The following is a 14,269-nucleotide window of genomic DNA, read 5'->3' on the forward strand; positions in this document are numbered from 1 at the left end:
GAATGGTGCAAAATGGTTCTCTAAGCTAGATCTCAATACGGGGTATCATCAGTTGGAGCTGGAGCCGGAAAGCCGGTACATTACCACCTTCTCAACATACGTGGGTTTGCGCAGGTACCGGAGGCTCAGCTGTGGCATACCCTCAGCGGCCGAAGTATTCCAAAACGCCATCCGGGAAGTGATGTCAGGGGAGCGGGGATTGCTTAACCTTAGCGACGACATCCTGGTGTACTCGGACACGCTTGAGGAGCACCACTCGCACCTGAGGGCCACGCTGCATTGGCTGGTAGACTGCAGACTGACCCTGCACAAGTCAAAATGCTCCTTCTAATAGGAAAGCATTGATTTCTTCGGTTACACCTTCACTCGCGAGGGACTCCGGGTGGATCCAAAGAAAGCTGAGGCCATCCGTGCAGCTAGCACTCCACGAAACCCCACGGAGGTGAGAAGTTTCCTTGGCATGGCCACATATTGTGGACGCTTCATCCCCAACGTAGCAGCCATGTCAGAGCCTCTGCGGGCGCTCACACGCCAGGACCACAAGTGGGAATGGTCTCTCGCTGCCAACAAGGCCTTCCAGGACATCAAGGCAAGCCTGCTTGACAAGACAGTGATGGCCGACTTCCATCCACAGCACAAGACAGAACTTGTTGTTGACGCTAGCACCTTGGGTCTAGGAGCGGTGTTCCTGCAAGAACATGGCCATGAAGTGTGGAGGCCTGTTGCATATGCCAGCAAAGCCCTGACTGACACCGAGACACGGTACGCCCAGATTTAGCGTGAGGCGCTGGCCATTAAGTGGACCTGCCAGCATTTTCACTTGTACCTGTGTGGCCAAGAGTTCAGTGTCGTGACCGACCACAAGCCATTGCTTCCGCTATTTGCAGGTTCGTCCCGTCTGGCGCCCCCAAGAATTGAGCGGTGGGCAGTGCAGCTGCAAGGATATTGCTTTAAAGTCATCTTCCGCCCCGGGTCACACAACCCGGCGGACTACTTGTCCCGACATCGAGAATCGTCCGGGCCGGCCAGCCCCCCCGCTGACGCCTGCAACGCGGAAGCGTTCGTCCACATGGTGTTGCAAGTACCCTGCCCCAAGCCCATGACTCTGGAGGAGATGGGCCGAGCCACCCAGGAAGACGCAACTCTGTCTCGGGTCCGGGAAGCCCTGGAGAATGGCAGCTGGGCTTATTTCATGGATGGAGATCAAACCCTCCGGCTGGAGGTCAGCCATGCTCGCCAGTAATTGTGGCTGGTTTGGAATGAATTAAGCGTGGGAGAAGAGGGAGTCATCCTGAGGGTACATCTCATCGTGGTCCCCGAGAGCTTATAGAAGAGGATCCTCGCACTGGCCTACTTTGGGCATCAGGGGATGGCCAAGACTAAGGCAAGATTGAGAAACAAGGTCTGGTTCCTGGCAATGTACTCCATGGTGGAGGAGATGGTGCGTTCGTGCCACGCATGCACAATCACTGGTGTAGACCCAGCACCAGCGCCGGTGATCACGGAAGCGCCGTGCAGTACCCCGTGGACACATCTGAACGTGGACTTCGGAAGCTTCCCTGATGGTCGTCACATGATGGTCATTGTCGACTCCTTCTCTAAGTTTCCCGTCGTGGAAGTCATCTCTTCGACAGCCTTCCCACAAGTGAAGAAGGTCCTGGACCGCGTTTTCACCATGATAGGGTTGCCAGAAGAAATCAAGTCCGGCAACGGACCCCCCTTCCAGGGGCGAGAGTTCTAGGACTATCTTTCAAATCTAACGGTGCGGAAGATCACCCTGTTGTGGCCCCAGGCGAACGGGGAGGTGGAAAGATTGATGAAGACAATAAATTGTGCACTCCACATAGCAGTGGACAACGGGGAAGATCCTGAGGCAGTCCTGGATCAGTTCCTTGGCGCATATCATCAGACTCCTCACAGCACCACTAAGTGTGCTCCAGCTCATCTCCTGTTCAAGCGAGCCCCCCCGGATAGTATCCCGTCAGATCCGACGTGGGTGCCCGTGGCAGCACGGGATGATGAGGCCGTCCAGGTGAGGAGAGAGGCCACGAACCGGAAGGCAAGCGTGGCCTGTCGAGCGCAGGAACAGAAGCTCAAGGTGGGAGACCTGGTGGTAATCAAAAACCGACACCCTGGGTGGAAGTTTCGGACACCTTATGAGCCGGAGGTGTGGGTTGTCGTGCAGGTTCAAGGAACGATGGTGACTGCCAGGAACGGACAACAATCGGTCACCCGCAACGTGTCCAGCTTCAAGAAAACAACGGAGGCGTAAGAGGACCCCGAAGTCTCTGCGGATCAGGACGCAGCACCGAACACGCCCCTCTCGTGGTTACCCACTGGGAGGGGTCAGTCACTGGAATCATCCTGGCCGGCGGGCCAAAGGGCTGGGGCAGTCCCTGATTGACCGAACAGAACGAGGACCGTGAGTTGACTGAGGAAACCCCGGCTGGGGTCACAACATCTCCCTGTGCTCGAAGCCAGCGATACGGCCTTCGGCCAAACCCCGGCCCGAGTCAACGGCTCCGAGACTTTGCGTGTGCCTCCCCCTGAGCTGGGCGAAATTGGTGACACAGGACTAAAAGAAAGGAGGGATGTAGAGATCCACTCGGGCTCTCCCCAACATTGTTGCAAACTGTACACGCACGCATGCACCCCTCGGGGCGGGCTCGCTTTGAGGGTATAAATAAACAGGCGGAAGTCCTCTCGGTTTCCGGCCAACAGAGTATACTGGTGTAAGGGTGTCTTCATTTCATAGTGCTGTGGCCTGTATCACCCTAGGCCCTGCCACACTGCACAAAGGAGTGCTCCATTTCTTAAGATGAATATTATTTTTTTGTACTGCAAAGTTGTACCATGTTTGGGTGGAAAGCTTTCGTACTTAATCCTAATGGGAAAAATAGTGGTATGTGTTTTGATTGAAATACAACATTTTAATGGTATGGTGATGCAAAGTTCGATAAAATAAGAATGAGCTGAATTATTTAATGTAGTATGTCATATAAAATGATCCAACAAATAAAATGATGGCCGAATAAGAATCTAACTTCAAACTTATGATGCAACTGCGTCTATTTTGTGTTTATTTTCCTTGAGCGACGCTGTAAGGAAAGCACTTCCCGTGGACAGAGAGACTAAATGAACATCAGCTGCCCATAATGCATTGCAAACAACACGAACCCTGCGCCACTAGCAAAGCATAATACACTTCTCATTAATTATTCTTTAATAGGCTAATTGTTTTGTATTACAGGTTTGAAACCGGTTTCAACATTTTTCGACATGAACTCCGTAGATTTACTCGCTCTCTTAGTTATAGGGAGTTGAATTAATAAAGAAAGGGTGTAAACACTTATTGTTGTAATTGCAATGCCACTCACTCCTTAGAGTCAGTTGCATTTCGTGTGGTAGCTGATGATAAGAATGTGGAATTTTTGGGCGACTCCCGTCAATACGGGGCTGTGTTAATGTGTAAAAGAAAGATTTATTCGTATTACAGAGTGGGAGGTAGTTGTTGTAGTATGAACATTAGCTGTTCGTAGATTATGTGGATTAAAGAACAGTGTTCAAAATTTTAACGGAAATAATTATGGAGAAAAACAACCTCGCGTCTCATGTTAATTCATAGAGCAGTTTTTTTATTTACAAAACTGCTAATAAATTAAAAGAATAATCAAATGTCAGAATGTGGATAGAAACCTTTTTCTGTTTTGTTTAATTTCCACAGGTTTCAACCAGTTGCTTCTCTGCAGATTTTTCGACCTTCAAGGGACGTGTCATGCAAAGTACAGCTTTTATGTCAGAAACCAGCAGTGAGTGCAGCAGATGGCTAGATGGCGCTTCACAACGCATCGAAACCCGTTGGGTCATATTTACAAAGAAATGGCACAGCACAGCACTGCAAGCAATTCAACTGCGCCACACGGCGTCATTTACAACAATCACTGGCATAGCCAATAGGTCTTGCCTTTGGGTCCTTATAAGTATTTAGTTATGCAGCAGGTCCCAAAGGCTAGACCTTTTAGCTATGCCAATGCTTGTTTTTAAGGGGGCCATGCCACCCAAGGCATTTACAATCCAGTCATTGTAGCTATACACCATTTGCTCTACACAATTGGTGGCCTTGGGCGTGTATCCATGAGTGCTAAGGTGCATTTTGATCTCTGTAAAATGAGTTATGATCCACTAATGCACTCAATTGTTTCCCCTGGGATTCTATCTGCCAGTTAACCGCAAAATGATCCATCCAGGTTAATGGCACAGTGTTGGAAACGAGGCCGCATCTGTGAGGCCTGCACAAATAACATGACTACATTTGTCCTTCACTGGGAACCAAACAACCAATTGTAGTGCCTGACTCTGAGGGTAGCGTGGCAGAGCAGTCTGAGGCTTACTCAAGGGAGGTGGTGTGGGCTAGTAATCGCCATTTGCAAGTGCGCAGAAATAACACTCAATAATTGATTGTCCAGTCTGTACTTTGCTTTATAAAAGTCAGAGTCCATTTATTAACCCGCTGCGTGCTGATGACGGCCCCCGTCCGTCATATATCACAGTGCTCATGTGCTGATGACAGCTGGGGGCCGTCATGAACCAGCTCACTCTTCGAAACGGCCGCACAGACGCAGAATTGCGGCCGCGCCCAAGAGGTTAAACACACACACTACTCAATACTATGCACCAATTTACAAAAATACATAAGCTGTTGGAATATCTTTGCGACATTGCATAACATCTCCAACCCTCCCGCAGGGGGGTGGGGTCTAGTCAAGATGATGTGCACTCCCATGTATGCACATCATCTTGCCCCAATGCAATTAGTTGAACATAACCTGGAGCGAGGGCCCTGCGCACTGGCACTATCCCAGTGGGCCCCCCCCATTACCTCAGCAAACATTAAACAGGGGTACACCTGCCTTGTTGACACATGACCCTGACTGGGCATCTCCTACTGACCATAAAGTATGCACCTCTACACCTTAAGGGCTAACAGTCCGGGTTCCTCACCTAAGCGCAGCAGCAAGAATACATGTTTACGCACACTTGAGAATGACAGTATTCAGCACATTTGGGAATCATTGGAATGCTTTGCAAATACAACCCCTAAAGGCATCACAGATGAAATCACCAGATTAGGATTATGCATAGACAGCAAGACACCCTAGCTGGAGTGTCTGACAACATAACCACTCTTTGCTTATGGCATCACCAACATGAACTTTAGTCCCCATAAAAGAAACAACCATTAGTAAATGCAGTTCTGGGGCAATTACACCTCTTCATCTCCAGGGGATGCCCTTCTCCAGACATCTCCTAGTCAGCCTTTTATCCATGAATCACGTTTCAATTCACCCTCAGCTGAAGAAGAAGAGCTCCAGCCCCAAAAGTGTTAAATGCAGGCTGAGCCCTTGTTGTTATTCTTTCCGATCCCCAAGACACTAAGGGTGGGAATCTTCTCTTTGTGCTGACATTCATGTGGTGGTGACCCTGTCATCTTGGGGCCACCACAAGCAAAGAACACACTGTTTAGACCCTGCAGGCCGGCCCTGGCCTGCAAGGCATGATCGGTAGGCCCGCATATGGAAGCAGCAGCTCTCCCGCTGTGCCGGGGAGAGCAGCAATCATCTTTCAAGCGCTCCGCGCCGCCTCAGTGGGGTACCCGGTCCCACCCGGACCCCCAGGTCAGAGGATGCTGCTCGGGGAGCCAACCCCTGGCTGCCCCCGCCGGCTGCCCGGGCGGCCAGCACCCTCGTGTGCTGCCGCGGGACCCGGCTGTGCACTCGTGGTCTGCCCGCTCTGGTGGGCCGGCGCGGACTCCCGCAGTCCCGTCGGGACTCCCCCAGCCTTCTCCTCATCGTCGGACCAGGGGATGGGGTCCCGGGCCCCTGGATATCTTCTGGGGCGCGACGGCGCTCCCCCTATCTCCACCTTCGGGGGGGCCAGGGTGGGCTCCTGGCCCCCGGTTGGGCATTTCTGCGGGTAGCACGATGGCGCTCCCCAGCATGACTTCAAGGCCCGGGGAAGGGGTCCCGGCCCCCTCCAGTCTTTTTCGCTGGGGTGCGACGGCACCTCCTGCCCTGCCTCCTCACACGGGGCCCGGAGTTGGGCTCCCAGGCCCCTCCTCTTCACACTCTTCAGGGGGAGCACGACGGTGCTCCCCTGCTTAGTGTTCAGCGGGGGCCAGGGTGGGCTCCTGGCACCCCGCGGGGGCAGCTTCACGGGGCGCGCGACTGCGCACCCCGACTTTACTTCTTTGGGGGGGCAGCCCCCGGGACCTGACCCACCCTGGGGGCCCATTACAGACCGGCGGCGGGGCTCATGAAAGGTCAAAGGTCGCCTACCTTCCAGGGGCCATATCTCAGCCCCTAGGGGTCCAATCTTCTCCATTTCTGGCTCTTCTTCCTCCTGGTGGTACCCCCCATCCACAGGAAGCTCTCTCCTTCGCCTTCAGGGTCTCCAAGAGGGTCCCATTCTGCAGGGAGCATTCTTCACTAGTTCTCTGTGCCTCTCTTCTCCCTGTGCAGATGCGCCTGCTTTTGCACACCAGTCCTGGGCTCTTCTTCTGGTGCTGTTAGGGTCCTGGGGAGCAGTCAGGGGGGTCCTCCTTCCAACTGCCCATTGCCAGGCTCCTGCACCTTCCGCCTCAGCAGACCACACCCCAGAGAGAGCTTCTCTTCCTGTGCAAGTACTTTTTAAAAGTTGAGTAGGGGGCTGGCAGGAAGTCTCTGTGTGTCCTATCAAACAGCGACGCATCACTTCCCTGCCCCTGCGCCCTCCTTCTTGTCCATCCTCTGGGTTGTTCAAAATGGAGTTCTGCAGCACACATAGAAAGAGGAAAACACCACTTGTGATCGTTCCAAAGCAACACCCATTGATTTTGACGCTGCCCCCTATTTACAAGGGTGATGTAAATAGGAGGCAGTGCCAAAATTAAGGCCAGGGAAAACCTGGTCTTAGTATGGCGAAATGAGGAGAAATGCTTTTTTATCTCCTAGTTTTTGCTGTTTTGTGGTTTTTATGTGTGCTGCACAATGCAGTACACATAGAAACAGCAAAACACAATGGGCCCGATTCACAGAATGAACATAAGTCTCAATCCTAAACTTACTACTATTTTGGTATTCACAGAATGCACTTACTACTTTTGGCATTCACAGAATGCACTTACTATTTTTGATATTCACAGAATGAACTTACGACTTTTGGTATTCACAGAAGTTAGGATTTTGTCTTAAGTTTGTCTTAAGACAAACTTAAGACAGACTTAAGTTAGGATTTTGTCTTAAGTCTGTCTTAAGTCTGTCTTACGTTTGTCTTAAGACAAACTTAAGACAAAATCTATGAATACCAAAAGTAGTAAGTTCATTCTGTGAATGCCAAAAGTAGTAAGTTCATTCTGTGAATACAAAAATAGTAGTAAGTTTAGGATTGAGTCTTAAGTTCATTCTGTGAATCGGACCCAATGAATGATTATTTATGTGCAGGAAGGTGTTCCTTCCTGCACATAAACAATCACTTAAAACATGACAAATTGTAACTTCTATGCGTGCTGCACAATGCAACACACATGGATGTTTCAAATCGCCATTCTGGATTGTTTATGTGCAGGAACGGACACTTCCTTCACATAAACAATCATTCCCTCAGTGCAGGCACTCTTCAACTATGGTGCAAGGGTGCCTATGCAGGCACTAGGCAGCTGAGTTCAGTAAAACTGATTGTTGTAACTACGGTGCATCCCTGCGTTTTCACAATGACGCAGCACGCATTAACTATTTTGGCTTATTGTCCCGCTCTGGCATTCTTTGGGAAATATGACCCTGAGCTTCTAGCATTCTTCCACCTCCTTGCACTGTAATCATTGGTTACTAATGTAGACCCCGCCTACTCACTTATTATCATAGAACACTGATGAGGGAACAAAAGTTTGGGGAGAAAAAGGTAAACATCCATTGACCAACTCACCCACGATCACCTCTGGGTTATTCGACCATGAATCTAACTGTCTGCAAAGTGAAACGGTACTAAAGGATTTATCCATGCCTGCTTTGGGGAAGACAACTCCCGGATGTACCCAAGAACTCCCTCACCTGTGTATTTGTCAAAGGTCACAATTACAGGGCGAGTAGAGGTGTTGTGCTGCCATGGAGGGATAAAAAGCACACTTGAATTAGCATTGCAAAGGATTTGGCAGTGACCAAAAGGCCCACCAAGAAACTGGAGAGCAAGGTTTGAGTCCTGGCATCTGCTCAATATTCGGGGCGTATTTAGAATGCTCTGGCGGCCATTTTACTCTGTTGGAGCATCACTTTATGACGTTCCAGAGGCACAGTGTGCAGGCTCATATTTACAAGGCAACGTAAAGCCACCCTGCTTGGCTTTTCATGGCATTGTAAATATGAGGTAAGGCAATCCCTTACTCTGCATGGAAGAGGTGTTCCATGGGTGTTGATTAGATGTTCCCAAGCACTAGGTCAGCACAACTAGAAGGCTTGCTGTGGTGCCCTATGCCAAAATATTGTAAATATGCCCCCAAATGTCTTGCTATCACTTACGGGGAAGTACCTTTCCCCTTGCTGCCAAGAATTGTCTCTAATTTAAAGGTCACTGGTTAAATTTGTAATAGGGCCACTTAACGCTGCCTTGTTAATAAGGCGCCCTTTCATGCTGTATTTAACGTGAAAGAGAAGGGCAATGGAAGTTGTGGTGCGCGTTCCACCACAGCACCCATTGATTTTGACGCTGCCGCCTATTTACAAGGGCAAAGTAAAAAGAAGGCAGCACCAAAATTAAGGCCAGGGAAAACCTGGCCTTAAACAGGCAAAACGAGGAGAAATGCTTTATTTCTCCTCGTTTTTGCTGTTTCCATGTTTGCTGCCTTGTTCAGCACACATGGAAACAGCAAATTGCCTAGGATAGTTTATGTGCAGAAAGGTCCCCCTTTCTGCACATAAACAATCATTTTTTTAAATGCCCTTTTGCAACTTTGGTGTGCAGCTTTAAGCATGAACAATCTTCGCCTCAACACAGGCACCCTTGCACCCTTATATAGTGTTACACTGTTAATTTCAGTAGCTAGCAACGAGATCTGTGGACTCTGAACAGACCCTCATCTGGGAGCACCGTGCTCAAATTCCAGCTTTAGGTTTGCTTAAGCAACGTGATGAATTTTAGTGATGTTCCTGTGGCGATATGTACTTCGCCTTATTTGCAAGGCATTAAGTGGCCTAACGCCGCCTTGTAAATAAGGCCCCCTTTCACGCTATACTTAGCGTGAAAGTGGTGGGCAATGGGTGTTACTTGGGTGTTCCAACGCAACACCCATTGATTTTTACACTGCCCCATATTTACAAGGGCAGTGTAAATATGGGGCAGCGCCAAAATTAAGACTAGGGAAAACCTGGTTTTAAGCAGGCGCAACGAGGACAAATGTTTAATTTCTCCTCGTTTTTGCTATTTTCATGTGTACAGCTCTGTGTAGCACACATACAAACAGAAAAATATCTTTGATTGTTTATGTGCAAGAAGGTGTCCCTTCCTGAACATAAAAAATCAATTAAAGAAATGACATTTTGCCACTTCTATGTGTGCTGCATCCAGCAGCACACACAGGGCCTTATTTATGAAGGCCTGTGTCACATTTACGCTGCTGGTGCATCACTTGTTGTGACGCTACGGCGCTGTTAATAAGGAGCTATGTTGCGCCATATTTATGAAGTGACGCATCTAGACAGATATAATGTATGCAGGGTGGGCGTTCCCCCGCAAGATAGGGTCATAGGAGTGGCGTAGTGAAATCTATAAGATTTCACTGCGCCACTTCTAGGACATCAATGCGCCACCCTTACGCCTGCCTCATGGCAGGCGTAAGGGTGACGCAGGCCCTTTCACATCGGGCATGTCCCATGTGAAAGGAACATTGCTTGACTTGCGGCTCCTCAGCACCGGCCGACGTGTGGGTAGGTGGACTGTGGGCTCCTGCGGAGCAAGAGGGTACTTACTTTTGAAGTTCCCTGACACAGGAGGAGACCAGAGTGGCAATCCTTTTTTACTCAGTAGGGTTCCAGGAATTAATGACAGGACCTTCGGCCTGCCATTGAATATCCTGTGGATTAGGTAGTATTGGCCTAACACACTGTGTAGATAGCTTTTATTTTTAGGTCCTCAGAGCACTAAGCATGAAACATGTTGACCAGTAGGTAGAGAGCACTTCCCTCGATCTGTGTACCGGATAGTGACCTCTGCTATTTTTCTTTTAATAAGGTAGTTAGACACACCATTAAAATTGCAGAGTGGACTACCAAACCTTTTTTAACACTTTCACCACTCCCCGGCAGCTACACCCCACCTAGGGCCCTCACACCCAAGCACCAATTGGCAGGGACGGAAGATCTCGGACGAAGAGTCCCTTTCTAGGGAGCCCGTCAGACATTGCACCGACAGTTTGACGAGGAGCAAAACCCAAATGATGAAGCATGACACCTAGACTGCTGGGTGTGTGAAGGTTTTAGTCCCGAAAGGGAGATTCCCCCTCCCTCTCCCTTTCCATTTCATGCACTGGGACCCGTTTCTCAACATTCTGTGACGATACAGTGGTGCAAAACTTTCTTTGGGGAACTGCGCACCCTTCTTTGCTTTCTGAGGCGTAAGGGTGACGCAGGCCCTTTCACATCCGGCTTGTCCCATGTGAAAGGAACATTGCTTGAGTTGCATCACGCTTCTGACACAACTCCAGCAATGCGCCACTTTTACGCTGACAGATACCTCAGTAATACGAACGTATCTGTCATTCCTTGCAACATGATATGTCATTAATGTATGATGCATCATGTTGGAAGGAATGACAGATACGTTGGTATTACTGACGTATCTGTCAGCGCAAAAGTCATATAGTAAATATGATGCATCTATCATGTTGCAAGGAAGGTACACTGAGAAGTGTCGCATCGCTGCTTTCACGCAGCGATGCAACACTTCTCATAAATGAGGTCCATGGAATTTTCAAAACGCCATTTAAAGATTTTTATGTGCAGGAAGGTACACCTTCCTACACATAAACAAGCTTCCCTCAACGCAGACACCCTTGCTCTAAGGGGCAAGTGTGCCTGCATTTGCGCTAGTCTGCTAAATTTAGCTCCAGAGCAGGGGGAAACGCAAGGATGCACCATATTGTTGTAAATATGGTGCAGCGCTGCGTTTCAGAAGTGGTGGAGCGTGGTGTTAAGGCAAGGAGGCTAACACCGCGCTACACCACTTCTCTAGTACATATGCCCCTAAGTCCATATGGAGCTTGTAGGGAGGCGTAGTATGCAGTTGTGGCCTGTGCAGAGAAGAGGGATGGACCTGGGTGGGTGGGGGGTATTTCAACAGACAACGAGGGGAAATTAGATATTTAATTAATTTTCCTCCTCATATTCTGTTGAAATCAACCATATCCCACTCCCCCGCCCCCAACTCGGCCCTACTGCTCTTACCTGCAGGCGCCGCGGCTGGCAGTATGTTTAAAATATTTGCGCGTCAATGTGAAATTGCTATAGGAAAAGTATGATTATGTAGTCAGGAAGAGGTCCTTATAGGATGAGGTCTTGGGGATGCCTTGAGGTCAGCGCGACCCATATGGTGCCACAAATTATGAGTGGCACAGATAATTTACTTACAGGCCTTTCAAAGAGTAGAGAGCCACTTGGGCTCTCCCCAACAATGTTGCGAACTGTACACGCATACAGGCACCCCTCTGGTTGGGCTCGCTCCGAGGGTATACATAAACGGCAGAAGACCGCTCGAGTATACTGGCGTTAGTGTATCTTCATTTCATAGTGCTGAGGCCCATATCACCCTAGGCCCCGCTGCACTACATTGGCGACGAGGCCGGTCGCACCACGCGCGTGCCTGCCTACCTGGCGTGCCCTGGTCGCGGAGTGCGCGGTGCCCATTCGTGGCTGCCCTGCTCCCATAGCATCTCCACGTTGTGGGGAAAGAAGCTGCGGTGCCCACCCGCATCGCTCCTCGTCTGTAGATGACTGCTGCATGCTGCGGCTGCTTGGCGTGCCGAGCTCGAGCCCGCCACCCGCCTCCCTGCTCAACGGGTGCACTTTCGGCTGGTGGTGCTCGCTGGCGGCACGCTAATTCATGGGTGAGTGGCAGCCTTCCCTGCCCGCGAGCTGTCCTGCCCACGCGGTGGCGTTCATGCCTGCCTCTCCTCCCTGCACTGGCCTGTGTGAGGCCTGGCCCCCAACGTGTGTTTCCTTGCTAGCTGTTGGATCTACCCTCAACACATATATGCTCCGGTAAACTCCGCCTGAGCACTTCTGTCAACCACCACAGACAGCCCACGGGTACGACTTGAAATGCGAGGTGTTTTACTATCACATGAGTACTCACCTAGCACAATAACTACAATAAGGTGTACCCTTGTATTGTGATCCCCAGTACGTTTACCCAACCTTTTATATGTTTTTTATATGTTTTCTATTCCCACAGGTTTTTCTCTTGAATCCAGGAAAAAGCACTTTTTTAACACCAGACCACTATTGATGGTCTGTTTTTGGATGAGGACTGGACACTCCTTAGCGTGTGTGTACCACCCATCCAAACAACACGGTCCTGACGAAACCCACCTAATACGATCTATGGTTGAAACATGTAGACCTATTTTAACTTGTAAATAATTCACATAGCACACTACGCTATTTTTATTCTTTTTCACACGTCTCGTAGCACCTAACCCTTCCTAAATAGGCACTGGTGCAACATATATATTTTTAATAGGGTCCGAGCACTCCAGAATAAATTCTTGGTGTGAGTAGACTTGAACCCTTTTTAACACACTTTTCACAATTACCATTCGCACATATAAAAATCAAAAAAACCCGCTCCACTGTAACCAGGTGTCGCAGCACACCCTGTAGGCACTCGGCCTATGGGGTGGGACCCCGATGATGAAGCATGTCGCCAACTAGGTTGGTGAGTGAGGGGTCTTCTATAAGGACTATGACTGTCCAATATAAAAAGGTTGGGGCAATCTTTTGCTAAAACCAGAGCCTTAAGCTCCTGATACTGAAGGAATCTCTTCTTAGTATAAATTCTTTTTGGCCCATAGGGGGTACTCCTCCACTGTTTGTTTAATTCTTGCCACACCGTCACGGTACAGCCAGGTAAGGCCACAGAGCATTATGCGTTATGTTTTGCAATGTTACATTTCCCGTTTTTCTTGCCCTCTTTTAATCCGTTTTTCATGCCCTCTTTGCATTCGTTTGCCTTGCCCTCTGAGTTTCTCCCGATTTCCTTTCCCTCTGTTCCATGTGTGTGTGTGTGTGGCGGGGCTCTGTGGTTATTTTGCACACCGGCCGTTCTTAAATGTAACTTTTAAAAGCATAATTTCAAACCTGGCGGGAATTGTAATTGTATTTATGTAGCGCTTGCTTCCCCTGATGAGGCATTAAAGCGCTTTGTTTTTCCAAGTGAAGTCCCAGTGGAACTGCCCTTTGCTTCGTGCTTTGTGTGTGTGTGGGGGGGCTCTGAGGTTATTTTGGAATGTTATGTTTCCCGTTATGCTTGCCCTCTTTTAATCCGTCTTTCTTGCCCTCTTTGCATTCGTTTGCCTAATTGCCTGGCCCTCAGAGTTTCTCTTGATTTCCTTGCCCTCTGTTCCGTGTGTGTGTGTGTGGGGGGGGGCTCTGTGTGTGTGTGGGGGTGCTTCGTGCTTTGTGTGTGTGTGTGGGTGCCAATACCTTGGAGAGTGCACAAGCTCAAAACGACCTGAACTCGGAAGCATGGGTCAATTCATTTTCAAGAACCTGCTTTTAATCACGAATTAAATCGAGTCGCACCCCATGAGTGGAAAGTGGGTTACATTATTCTCTTTTGCTGTAATAACTGTTCTTGGGGGTTATTTTGAGAGATAATTATAAATATTCAAGTTTGCGAGATTTAATGATGATATATGGGTGGATGCATGGATGCATGCATGATGGGTGGATGCATGAATGAATGATGTATGGATGCAGGATGGGTGGGTGGATGGATGGGTGGATGCATGGATGCATGGATGGATGGGTGGATGCATGGATGCATGCATGATGGGTGGATGCATGAATGATGTATGGATGCAGGGTGGATGGATGGATGGGTGGATGCATGAATGAATGATGTATGGATGCAGGATGGGTGGGTAGATGGATGGGTGGATGCATGAATGATGTATGGATGGATGGATGAATGCATGATGGTTGGATGCATGATGGATGGATGGATGGGTGGATGTATGAATGAATGA

Source organism: Lissotriton vulgaris, chromosome 1_2, assembly GCF_964263255.1.
Source record: "Lissotriton vulgaris chromosome 1_2, aLisVul1.2, whole genome shotgun sequence".
Classification (NCBI taxonomy): Eukaryota; Metazoa; Chordata; class Amphibia; order Caudata; family Salamandridae; genus Lissotriton; species Lissotriton vulgaris.